Source organism: Capra hircus, chromosome 8, assembly GCF_001704415.2.
Source record: "Capra hircus breed San Clemente chromosome 8, ASM170441v1, whole genome shotgun sequence".
Taxonomy (NCBI): domain Eukaryota; kingdom Metazoa; phylum Chordata; class Mammalia; order Artiodactyla; family Bovidae; genus Capra; species Capra hircus.
Genome location: NC_030815.1, coordinates 94,684,198 through 94,696,587, shown reverse-complemented (window position 1 = coordinate 94,696,587; position 12,390 = coordinate 94,684,198). Strand labels below are relative to the sequence as shown.

Below are 12,390 nucleotides of genomic sequence, written 5' to 3'. Positions count from 1 at the left end.
CCTTCTGGATAATACTTTCTTTCTACTCAACTCTGCCACATTAGCAGAAAAACAGCCATAGATATGTAAATCGTAGGCATGACAGTATTCTTATAAAACTTTATTTATAAAAATAAATGGGAAGCTGGATTTGGCTGGAGGACTATAGTTTACTAATCCTTGCCTAGCTAAGGAAGAACATTTAAAAAGAAATTATAGCATTTCTCTCCATCACCAAAGACAGGAGCACTGGGCCTACACACACACACACACACACACACGCGCGCACACACACACACATTTAGTACATTTACTCACACATTTCAGTTTTTAAAATTGTGGTAAGTATACATAAGATTTACCATTTAAATGAGTTTTAAGTGTACAGTTCAACTGTATTAAGTACATTCACATTATTGTGCAACCATCATTACCATTTATCTTCAGAACTTTTTTTGTTTTGCAAAACTGAAAGTCTGGACCCAGAGTTAAATAATAACTCAGCACCCTTTACCCTCCATCCCTGGCAACTAACATTTTACTTTCTGTCTTTGTGAATTTGACTACTATAGGTCTCTCATATGAGTAGAACTTTACATTATTTGTCCTTTTTTGACTAGCTTATTTCACTTGGAAAACCTACTTGGGAAAGTACAGTCGTAGAACAAACAAAATTAAAACAGGCCACACTGTGACCCACAGTGAAAGGGAAGCTCCTAGTTAACTCCATCACAGTAAATGATCTGAGTTGGTGTTTTTTTTGTTTTTACCCTGATTAACTTGGCAGGCTAAACTAGTATATGTATCAGTGGATGATTGATATTTACAAATAGTCCCCTTTGCTGGACATTTAGGTTATTCCCAATGTTTTGCTGTTACAAACAGTGCTTCAATAAGCATCTTTGTGCATAATCCTTTTCTGCACATCAAATCACTTTTTAGTGATGGCTGAGTGATTGTATCTTCAGCAGTAGTTTTGTTGTGACCGTGGATTGTTTGACTCCAAAAAAGTTGTGGATCCAAGATGACTACTGCTAAAAACATTGCTTGACTGGTCTTTAAGAGAACTGGCAAGAGCTAGACAAGACATCCAGACTTCAGCCCTACAGGTTTCTTCTCAGGGCAGAGATCAAGGTTGGTGGTGGAGGACAGGAAATCAGGAAGGACATTAGAGCAAGACTGGCCAGGAAGAAGAAAGGCCCTGGACTTGAGCCCAAGCCGGTAAATTCAGCCTGTTTATTGTGGATTTCATTGAGGGTGAAGGAGAAGTGGGGATAGAGTTCTCTGAAGAGTAGTTGTATAAGCCAGAGGGACTTCCCTTAGCTTAATGCATCTTGGTCTGTTGGATTTACAGGAACCTTGGAGGAAGAAAGTAATCACATTGTTCTATTCCATACTGTAAACTGGCTGTGTTAGAACTATTTGGCCATATCCAATTGTCTCCACTTTTTAGGCATATGGAAGGATATGTTTTCTCATCTCTTGCAAGTCATCAGGGCCATGTGACTAGTTCTAGCCAGTGGACCACAAACAGAAGTACTGTGTCATTTCCAGGATGAGATGGTGAAAAACTCAAGCTTTAGCCTCCCACCCTCTTAGAATACCTGAAGATGTTGTGCTGTGATGGTGACATTACAATATAGAATCTCTTTTAACTTGGGTCCTTGGCTGATTTTGTGGAGTACTCATTCCCATGTATTGTGATGAGAAATAAATTTTAAGTTGCTGAATTTTTAGCGCTGTTGCCTATTCTGTTCTGACTGTCCCTGTGCAAGGTCTAAGGGCAGAGTTGGAATCTAACTCTAAGTCTCTGTAACCTTAAAACCTGTATTAGTATCCTTAAATCATGCAAGTCTCTGGTTGGTGTGATTTTGGGAACAGTGGTTTTCAGGCTAGGACACCAGATCTTGAATCTAGGAATATGACTAATCCTGAAACTCATAAGATTGAGAGAAGGAGAACACAGGCTACTGATCATACCTCCTGCTCCTATTAGAAGTAGGAACTGATTGGGGATGCTGACCCCACGAGCAGAGACATCAGTAGATTCAGTGTTAGACAGATGAGTAAAGCAAAGAGAGGAAAAATGAGAGGAGGATGTGGGTTGGTGATGCTCCTTGTTACCAATGAAATCCAGTAATCTCATTTCCAGAATGACAATGCAGATTCATTTAAACTTACCTCAAACTTCCATCCTAGCTTACATTGCTATATGTGGGTAGTCAAGGCATCAGAAGTCACAGATATCTTAGTGCCAAAGAGTTATTAATCTGGCACAGTTTCAGCTCACTGAGAATTAGCTTTCTTTTGGATTTAGTCACCTTGTCTTTAGATGCTGCAGTCTCAGCATCAAATGATCCCTCCCAGCCTTAGGCTTCAGTTGGGTCCTCCTGGGTGATAGGTCCCTGAATGTGAAATCTATGGAGAGCTTCTCAGTTCTGCTTGGGTCCATCAGGCCAAATTCACTGACAGTTTTAGTCTCTCCTAATCTCCTAGGGACTAGAAAAAGGAAGAATGTTGTGGAGGATTTCCCTTTATTTTCTCTTTCATATGAGAGCTTGGGATACAACCCAGAACTCCAGGAGGAGACACAGTGGACTATCAGGGTCCCTGACAGGAAAGAAGAAACACAGAAATCATTTTGTTTTGAAAGTTCCATTTTATCACCTCAACCATAGGCATGATATCTACCTTATAAGATTGCAGCAAAGATTAGGTGACATACCCTTAGAATAGTGCCTGGCAGGCAATGGGAGCTAGATAAGTATTCATTCTCTTTCTACTAGATCCTCAAACCATTTTTTTTTTTTTTTTGGTGTGTGTGTGTGTTCAGATATTGTAATCAAAGTGTACTAAACAGGACCATTTCATCCCTGAGCAATGCGCCATCAAGAGATCAACACCTACAGGATTATACAAGCCATTGACATGAGTTTCTAGAATGTGTGACCCCATCAAACATAATCTGTCTGTGGGGCTTGATCTCTGAATTGAGTTCTTTTGGTTGCAACATATAAAGACTCAGTCAGGTTAGTCCAAGAAATGTCTGTGGGGCAAAGAGGAAACAATCTCATGGAAATCCAAGAACAACAGGCAAAATAAGCCAGCCTACATGGCACTGGAGGTGGACAGTGGACCAGCGCCTCTAAGGATCTCAGCAGCAGACTTTAAGGATCTTCTAATACTCTTTCCTGGAAAATCCCATGGACAGAGGAGCCTGGTAGGCTGTAGTCCATGGGGGCGCCAAGAGTTGGGCTCAACTGGGGGACTTCACTTTCACTTTTCAGTTTCATCCATTGGAGAAGGAAATGGCAACCCACTCCAGTGTTCTTGCCTGGAGAATCCCAGGGATGGGGGAGCCTGGTGGGAGGCCGTCTGTGGGGTCGCACAGAGTCAGACACGACTTAAGTGACTTAGCAGCAGCAGCAGCAGCAGCTAAAGTGTTCCCCTGAGAAATGCCACACATATTGTCTCTTAGGTCTGCTTCTTGTATCTGCCCATTTCTCTCCTTGCTAAAAACTGACTTCTCTGTATACTCTGTGTCTTTTCTTTATATTTGCTCTTTTTGCTTGATTTTTGCTGTCTTCTGACTTGGTTCATTTATCACTAATTGTAGCATCTCCAGCTTCTGTCAAACGTGTGACCCTCAGTTTTCTGTCTACTGCCCAATATATTGGCCATATTTCTCAACTTAAATTCCTAAGGATTTAAATATATTCTATATTTAATTCCATCAAGAGTAGAATTGAGTTGGTCCAGTCTTCCCTATATGGCAGATCTTTCTCCTGGGCCACATAATAAGCTTCTGTCTGCCTTGGGGTTAGGTGTTCATGCTAGTATGGCAGGAGAGAGGATTTGAAGGTTTGAAGGAGGCCAGGTGGCTACATGGTGGAATTTAGGGTTTAGCTGCCTAGATTTGAGGACTGCAGAAAGACAGTTTCCTGTAGAAATGGCTATGATTATGGCAGACATACTTGATTGGCATGTATAATACAGATTCGTTGAATTTTGAATTTTTCATTATCCAGTTTAGAGATAGTCTTATCAAAATCCTGTAGTTTACATATGAGGACCAGACACTCAAAGAGGTACAGTGATTTGCCCAGTATTACATTCTAAGTAGTAGAGTAGAAATTAGAATTTGATTCAGTGTGTTTTCTAGTATATTAAGTATAAATATTTAAAAAAATTCTTAATGACCTAGTACGTGTGAGGCACTGGAACAAACCAAAGGAAGATCCTTGCCCTTGGGGGCTTATATTCTAGACGGGGAAGAAAGATAGTAAATCCAATCATGAAAAACAAGTAAATTATATAGTGTGTTAGAAAGTGACATGTGTTATAGCAAAAAGAGAGTTAGGAGGATTAGGAATGCTGGGGGTAGAGAGCGATAATTTAAAATGGGGAGTTCATGCTTTACTGTATACCCGAAACTAACATAACATTGTAAATCAACTCTGTGTGTGCTGGTCACTCAGTTGCGTCCTACTCTTTGCAACTCCATGGCCTGTAGCTTGCCAGGCTCCTCTGTCCATGGGATTCTCCAGGCAAGAATACTGGAGTGGGTTGCTAGTCCCTTCTCCAGGGGATCTTCCTGACCCAGGGATTGAACTCAGGTTTTCTACATTGTGGGCAGAGTCTTTACCATCTGTGCGACCAGGGAATAAAAATTTTTAAAAGTAAGGAGCTCAGTATAGGCCTCAATCGGATCATAAGAGAGAGCAAGTTCCTGAGAAATAAGGCTATGTGTATTCCTTCCTCTTTCCCTGGCCTAATGCCTTGACTGTACTGAATATGGAGTAACTGTTTATTGGATGGATCAATTGTAGAAATGCCCTGAAGGTTAAGGAGGACAATAAAAGTCTCTAAGTTTATATTCTCTTTTGGTATCTTCCTGAGTCACTTCATTTCAGCAGCACGCTTCATGAAGCCCCCTCATTACCGTATGAGTCATTGCAGCAATGTGCCCTTTCAGTACTCCTGGGACTCTTAGACTCATGAAATGCCTTGTAAGCACTCTAAGTACAAAGTTGTGGAGAAAGATTTAATTAACAGAGAAAACACAACCTAAGCATCAAATACAACACAAGTCTAAGTCTCACAAACTCCCGTTCCCTTGGAGGCATTGGAATAGTGGGGAGGCTTTTTGTCAGTGGTGTGCTGGTAAATGTCTGACAACCAGCTCTCTAGGGCCGGGAGGAGATTATGATTTGTAGGCTTGCCCATTTCTGTGGTGTAAATACTCTATGGTTGGTTTAAAGTTTAGTTAGAAACTGAAATAACTGAACATGGGCTTGGGAAAAGAGGAACAGTAGTAGAGTATGGTATCGTATTTCTTTCATACGGAAGCATGGATGTAAGGAACCTTAAGAGCACATCTAAATACAGTAAAATAATTAGAAAGTGATGAATTTTGAGTTTTATTATTATTGCATTTAAAATAATTTACTTAGCTGAAAGTTCACATGATTTTAAATAATGTTTAACAACTGGTTAGCAAAAGTTCTGGAAACTTAACGATTGGCTCTTGTGAGAAGATACATGGCAGCCCCAGTGTACCATTGATCCTGGGTCTTTTTGCATGCCATTTTCTTGACAAGGATCAGCTCATTCCTTGAATTCTTGGGGATCAAATGTAAAGACAGCTTCATTGCTTTCTTGTCACTGCACTGCTCACGTCTTCCCATGGCTGCCATCTGTGCCTTCTGCCACATGACAGAAGTAAGTAGAGTTTTGTAGAGTCTTAGGAAAGTGTCCTTTTTCTAGGTCAGAGCCACCTGGATTGGGCACATGCTTTTATTCTTCAGTGGACTTTGATGTCTTCCATCCCCATATTCTTCACCTCACCCTGCTCATGCCCCCTCTTCTGTGTTCCACTGCTGAGCTCTGGGCTGTCAGATTCCAGCTGTTCAGCAGGCATTTGTGGAGTGCACATTGTGTGCTCACTCCCCTCCTTCCTGTGTTACTGGGTGTCAGGCTCTGGGCTCTGATCCCATTCTCTCATGAGGTCCTTACAGTAACCCAACTAGACAGGTCTTGGATGTGTGTGTGCTCAGTTGTGTTAGACTCTTTGTGGCCCATGGACTGTAGCTTGCCCAGCTCCACTGTCCATGAAATTTCCCAGGCAAGAAGACTGGAGTGGGTTGTCATTTCCTACTCCAGGGGATCTTCCTGACCCAGGGATCAAACCCAAGTGTCTTGCGTCTTCTGCATTGGCAGGTGGATTCTTTACCACCAGCACCACTTGGGAAGTGGTAAGATGGGTCTTAGTAGTTTGATATTGCAGATGAGGGCAGTGTGGCCTAGAGGGAGGAAGTGACTTGCTCATAGTCCAGAAGTCACATCATAAGTGAGACATTGTCTTTGACATGGAATATGCAGACAAACACCTGTCACCCCTGGCTGTGGCTGGTTGTGGACTCATTTTGCTCAATTTATGGGGACTCAGATGTCTTTTCTGGTGTGCTTTACTACAGAATCCCAGCAGGGGGACATTTGGGAAGAAGGATAGAGCTGTATTTGGGGTCAGGTCTGCTTTCTGGGAATGTCCATTACCCCATCACATTCACTCACACTCATGCCTGCCAGAGCTGGATTCTGGCTTCTGGCTTCTGGCTGCTGAAGAGGAAAAGCCACAGGGAGGCCAGCTCGGCTCGTCCCAGGGCCGGCATTGATAGTAGGCCGGGTGCCGTCCAACTGAGCAGCAGATGTGTCCTCTGGCAGCTTTCTTGAGGGGAAGCCAGTTTTAGCTACAGAGCAAATGTTGAAGACCAAGCAAGAAGAGGAGGTGAGGGTTGTAGGGCCATAAAGATTAATTTCCCAGAAAACCTGCATTCAAGTCAAAGTGCTCCTACTTATTAGCTTTGTAGCCTTGAGCTTAAAACTCTGCGAAGTTTCCTCTTCTGTAGAATGGAGGGGAAGGGTGAAGTATGATAGAGGCTGCCATCTGCTTGTAAGGTGTAGGGCTCTCTACATGTGAGGTGCTGCACTCAGCACACGCTCATTACTGTACAAGACGGCCCAGGGCCAGACTCATGGTCAGTATGCAACAAATGCCAGCTATTATTCTATTAATCCTTATAACCATCCTGTGATTAATAACAACAGAAAGAATGATTGTTGCTAGCATTTCCCGTGTACTTTCTATGTAGCCAGCCATTGTTTTAACTTATTAACTTATTTAACTTTCCCGACTGTCCCATGAGATTGATTCTATTTTTAACTCCATTTGGCAAATGAGAAAAATTGGAACACAGTTAAGTTGAATACATTGCCAAGGACACATAGCTAGAAAGTGACATGCGTGCTTTTATTGCCCTCACTTTACAAAGTTGGTCACTGTGGCACAGAGGGGTTGCGTGGCATGCTGAAGGTCAGAGTCAGCAGAACTCTTTTCTGTGTTGCTGGGCAGGTGAAATGACATGACGGAATGAAGACTGCCTTTTTGAACTGTTGTTCTGTCTGCTTCAGGCAGGGGTGAATAAACTCCACCTGTTCTGTTTTTTCTGGTAGAGGTATAGCAGCTGGCCTGAGACACTGGGGCCTTTAGGAAGTTCTGTTTGGACTTGGGGGATTATATAGGTGGGTGCTGAAAGCCAGTTGGGTATGTAGGCCCTGAACTTTCCATCCCCTTGGGACAGCCCAGGAGTCACAGCTTATCTGACTTCAGAGCTGCTGCCAGCTGGAAGCCTCCAGAAGGGAGCTGACTGACAGCTGGCCACGATCACATGCAGCTAGGTTACCAGCAGTCACCCTGTGGGTCTCTTCTAACCGCAGTGACCATCTCCAGAGCCAGGACAGCAGGCAGCTGGGCAGAGGGAGGAAGACCTGAGGCCCAGTGGGGTGGAGATAATCGGGGTGTCAGGGAGACTTTCTTAGCTCTCTCTTCTTGCTGGTGCTCCCCACATACCCCCTCTGTCACCTGGGAACCTTCCTCTTCCCAGGTGCCCACTTCCCAGGATAGAGTGGGGACAACAGTTAGGTTTTTGTGGAGGGGTCCCAGAACCCCAGAACTGAGATGCTCTTTGAGAGCAGGTTGGTGCCACATGCCTCTAGGACTGTCTCCTTACTACATTGAGAGCCTTCTGGGCAGGAGCAGCTCAGGGTCCCCTTTTGCTGAGTCAGCACAGGGCCAGGGATGGTGTTGGGGACAGTCATGTTTCCTGAGGGAAGGCCTCTTGCGATTATTGGGTTGGAACTTGATGTTGTGGGTGGAGGTGGTGGTGGCAGTGGCAGCATGGTGTGTGTGTGTGTATGTGTGTGCATGTGTGTGTGAGAGTGTGTGAGTGTGTGTGTGTGTGAGGAGTTTTAGGGGAAGGGGAACAGAGCCAACCTATTCTGGAAAGGGGCAACGGTGCCAGTCTGGTTGTCCTATTCAGCAAACGTGTATACTGCTGGTGTGGCAGGAAGGCTTTGGATACAGCTGAACGTGGCCTTGACGGCTTGCTCCCTCTCGTATGGATGAGATGGTGGTCATGCACACCCTTTCTCTGAGCCTCTTCATCTCTAAAGGAAAGGCATCTGTCCTCAGTGTGTGGACTGTCCTGGGTAGAAAAGGTGAGAGCCTTCCTGTCTGTCCCACTGTGAGTATCTTTTACCAAATGAGGGAGCAAGGAGGCAGGGGAACAAGGATACTGGTTCAGTGTCTCTCTGTTGGGACTGGCATTTGCTGCTCCTTAATCCTCTCTGCCTGGAAATCCCCAAGGGCAGCAGGAGAGTTTCTGCCAGGAGATGAGGTACAGAAGAGGCCCAGCTTCCTAAAGTGGAGTCCTCACCAAGCTCTGCTGGAGGTTTGAGCTGTTCTCTTGCTAAAGGGCATATAAAGTTCTGCAAAGAGCACCAGATTGGAGGATGAGATTTGGGATTCTGGCTATGTCATCTGTCGAATTGCACCAGGGGATGGGGACAAGTTTCTCTATTCAGGCGTCTGAAGGAAGTTCTGCCTGGATGCTTCCTTGTTACCCCACCTTTGTGTCTCTAACTGTTACTTGTCCTCCCATAATGCCCTCTTTGAGACTCCCTTTTGTCTCCTCCTCCAGACACTCTTCCTTCTCCCTGCATGACAGTCCCCAGACCTTGTCTCTCATATCTTGAAGACTCTGTGCTGCAGGCTGCAGCTGGATGTGAATAGATGCTTCCTCGGCCCAGGCTCCTGAAAAAGCCAAGGGAGAAGCTTGGGTGGGTGACAGGCTAGGCTTCCTGAGGATGGGCTCAGTGGGAGGGTGAGAACTAGACTTCAACTATCAGTAATGACCAAGCCCTCTTTCTTCCTGAATAATCTTAAGGCAAATGTCTGTATAAGAATTATTATCTTATGAAGATCATACAGTCCAGTTATAACATGAAATTCCTCTAATTAAAGTGATTTGATCCTAGGTATGAAATATTAATCTTGACATTATTGTGCTAGTTATATATTCTTCTCCTCCCCGGGCCTATTTTCACTGCAAAGGGACTGTGAGTCAATGAGGATGAATTGAAACTTCCAGAAAACCTGTTTTGTTGTGACCCCTAGATCCTCCCTGAGAGGAACTGGTAGTGGGTAGAGATACTGTTCATATAGCTGCCACAAATAGTTCCCTTCAACCCCATGCCACACACCCCCCTTACAGGATTTTATGCTTTATAGAATCACTATCATATGCATTATGTGAAATCCTTAAAACACAAGTCTAGGGTAAGGAGTCCCCTCCATTACCAAGTTATAGAAAATCTATGACTCAGAGGGGTGACTGAGCTCCCTGTGGTTACACAGATATTAAGCAACTCAGAGTTTCTTAAGTTGCCTTCTATGCCCCCTTCCCTCTGCTCAGCTGCTTCAGCCTACACTCTTTGTTGGGGAGGCCACACCTCACCCACCACCAGCAAGGAAAGAAAGTGCTCAAAAGATACCCAGATGCAGCTGGTGCAGAGCTGGCAGGAATGGGAGAGGGGAGCAAATGTCCTCTAGGCTGGGAGTCCAAGTCATCATGGGCATGGGAAAACTGGAGGGAATCAGTCTAACAGCTGCCTTCAAACCTGTGTGGCTGTTTCTGTGCCCCACTTCCCAGTGGTTGGCCGTACCATCCACCAGCTGCCCCGCTGGAAACCTGCTGTGATTCTGATCCTCGAATCCTCACGTCCTTTTGACTTTCTGCCCAATCAGCACCCGTCTGTCCTGCCTACATCTTCCCTGGCTCTCCTGCAGTCCCCTCATCTCCATCTCCATGGCCAGCACTCTGGCACTGTATCTCCCTTCCCCAGTCCATGGGCACTCTGCCTGTGGGCTCTCTCCCCTCCTCCCAACTATGTATCCTCAATGAGATCCTTGCAGTGAATTTTAGAAAGAAAGAAAAAAAAAAGGCAAATCTATTTGTGTTATCCTTCGCTGGCTCGACATTGCTCTCTGAATGCAATGAAAGCCCATTAGTGGAGCAATAAATTTCTTACGTTGGCCCCTGCTTACTTCTCTAGCTTCACCTCCCCATGTGCATGTCTTGCTCTATCACACGCTGAATTTGCCAAGCTCCAAGGATTCTGCCATCTCCCTTCTTGCCCTGCTCACTCCTATTCCCCCTTCAGTTGTCCTTTTCTCCAAAATGCCTTCCTCTCAACACCTCCACCGAGACTGGCCCCTCCTCAGTACCCCTTCGTGTTTATCCCCACAGGAAGGAGGGACTGAGAGAAGATGGGAAGGTGGTTGAGAGTCTCCTATAGTGGAGTGCCCGCTATAGAGAGGTCACATATTTATCATCCAGTTTGTTTGTGCATTTTGAAGTGAGGCAAGCCACTTCAATGTCCTCCCCCTTCTCTCTCAACTGTCAGTACAGTGTATCAATATTCAGAAATACTTGTGTGAGTGGGTTTGTGTGTGTGCCTGTGGGGAGGGCAGCACTGAGGAAAAGTCTCTGAAGTTGAATACATGGGTCAACCAGGAGGCCACAGATGTGGAATAAGATTCAGGGGAGACCTTGGAATGTTGGGAGGCCCTAGGAATCCACAGAATCTCAAGGAGTCCTTTGAGCTGCCTGAGGGGATTACTGGGAATCTTAAGGCTAACAATTGGAGATTTGAGACTACCAACTGCCCCTGATATCTGAATTATACTGGAAAGGAGAGCAAGTCTCCAAGGGAGCTGTGGAAGTAAGAATAAGATGCACTTTGTGTCTTAATAATTTAGCTGCTAGGGAAGAAGTTGGGGTGGGGGGGCCACAGTTAGGAAAGCTGGACCCTCATCTTCTAGACACCTGTGGCTCCCTCCCCGACATCATTCAGGTCTCTGCTCATCTATGCCCCTCACAGAGGCCTACTCTGACCAGCAGAACTACATTTTCTGTAAAGAGTAGTTTGAGAAGTAAAATTTTGAAAACCTCTATCTTAAAACTAGAATATTCTGAAAAGTATCATATTATTATCTATTGTTTCTGAAAAGTATCATACTATTATCTATTATCTATTGTTGATCTATTAATCGTCTATCTCTAATGGGTCATTTGATTCAAGTAAAACCAAACCTGAGGCCTCCCAGTTTTCTCCAGTGGTAAAGGACCTGCCTGCATATCCTGTGAAAAATAGGAACTGCTAAAATCCTTTTAGTAGGAGGAGTGACATGATCAGTTCAGTTCAGTTCAGCTGCTCAGTCGTGTCCGACTCTTTGCGACCCCATGAATTGCAGCATGCCAGGCCTCCCTGTCCATCACCAACTACCAGAGTTCACTCAAACTCACGTCCATTGAGGCATTGATGCCATACAGCCATCTCATCCTCTGTCGTCCCCTTTTCCTTCTGCCCCCAATCCCTCCCAGCATCAGAGTCTTTTCCAATGAGTCAACTCTTTGCATGAGGTGGCCAACGTACTGGAGCTTCAGCCTTAGCGTCATTCCTTTCAAAGAACAGCCAGGGCTGATCTCCTTTAGAATGGACTGGTTGGATCTCCTTGCAGTCCAAGGGACTCTCAAGAGTCTTCTCCAACACCACAGTTCAAAAGCATCAGTTCTTCGGTGCTCAGCTTTCTTCATAGTCCAATTCTCACATCCATACATGACCACAGGAAAAACCATAGCCTTGACTTAGACGGACCTTTGTTGGCAAAGTAATGTCTCTGCTTTTGAATATGCTATCTAGGTTGGTCATAACTTTTCTTCCAAGGAGTAACCGTCTTTTAATTTCATGGCTGCAGTCACCATCTGCAGTGATTCTGGAGCCCAGAAAAATAAAGTCTGACACTGTTTCCACTGTTTCCCCATCTATTTCCCATGAAGTGATGGGACCAGATGCCATGATCTTCGTTTTCTGAATGTTGAGCTTTAGGCCAACTTTTTCACTCTCCTCTTTCACTTTCATCAAGAGGCTTTTTAGCTCCTCTTCACTTTCTGCCATCAGGGTGATGTCATCTGCATATCTGAGGTTATTGATATTTCTCCTGGCAATCTT

General features: G+C 44.7%; 1 pseudogene; it reads right to left on the bottom strand.

The window, feature by feature from the left end:
* Window positions 1–8,026, bottom strand: part of LOC102170787 — a 66,162-nt pseudogene extending 58,136 nt beyond the window's left edge.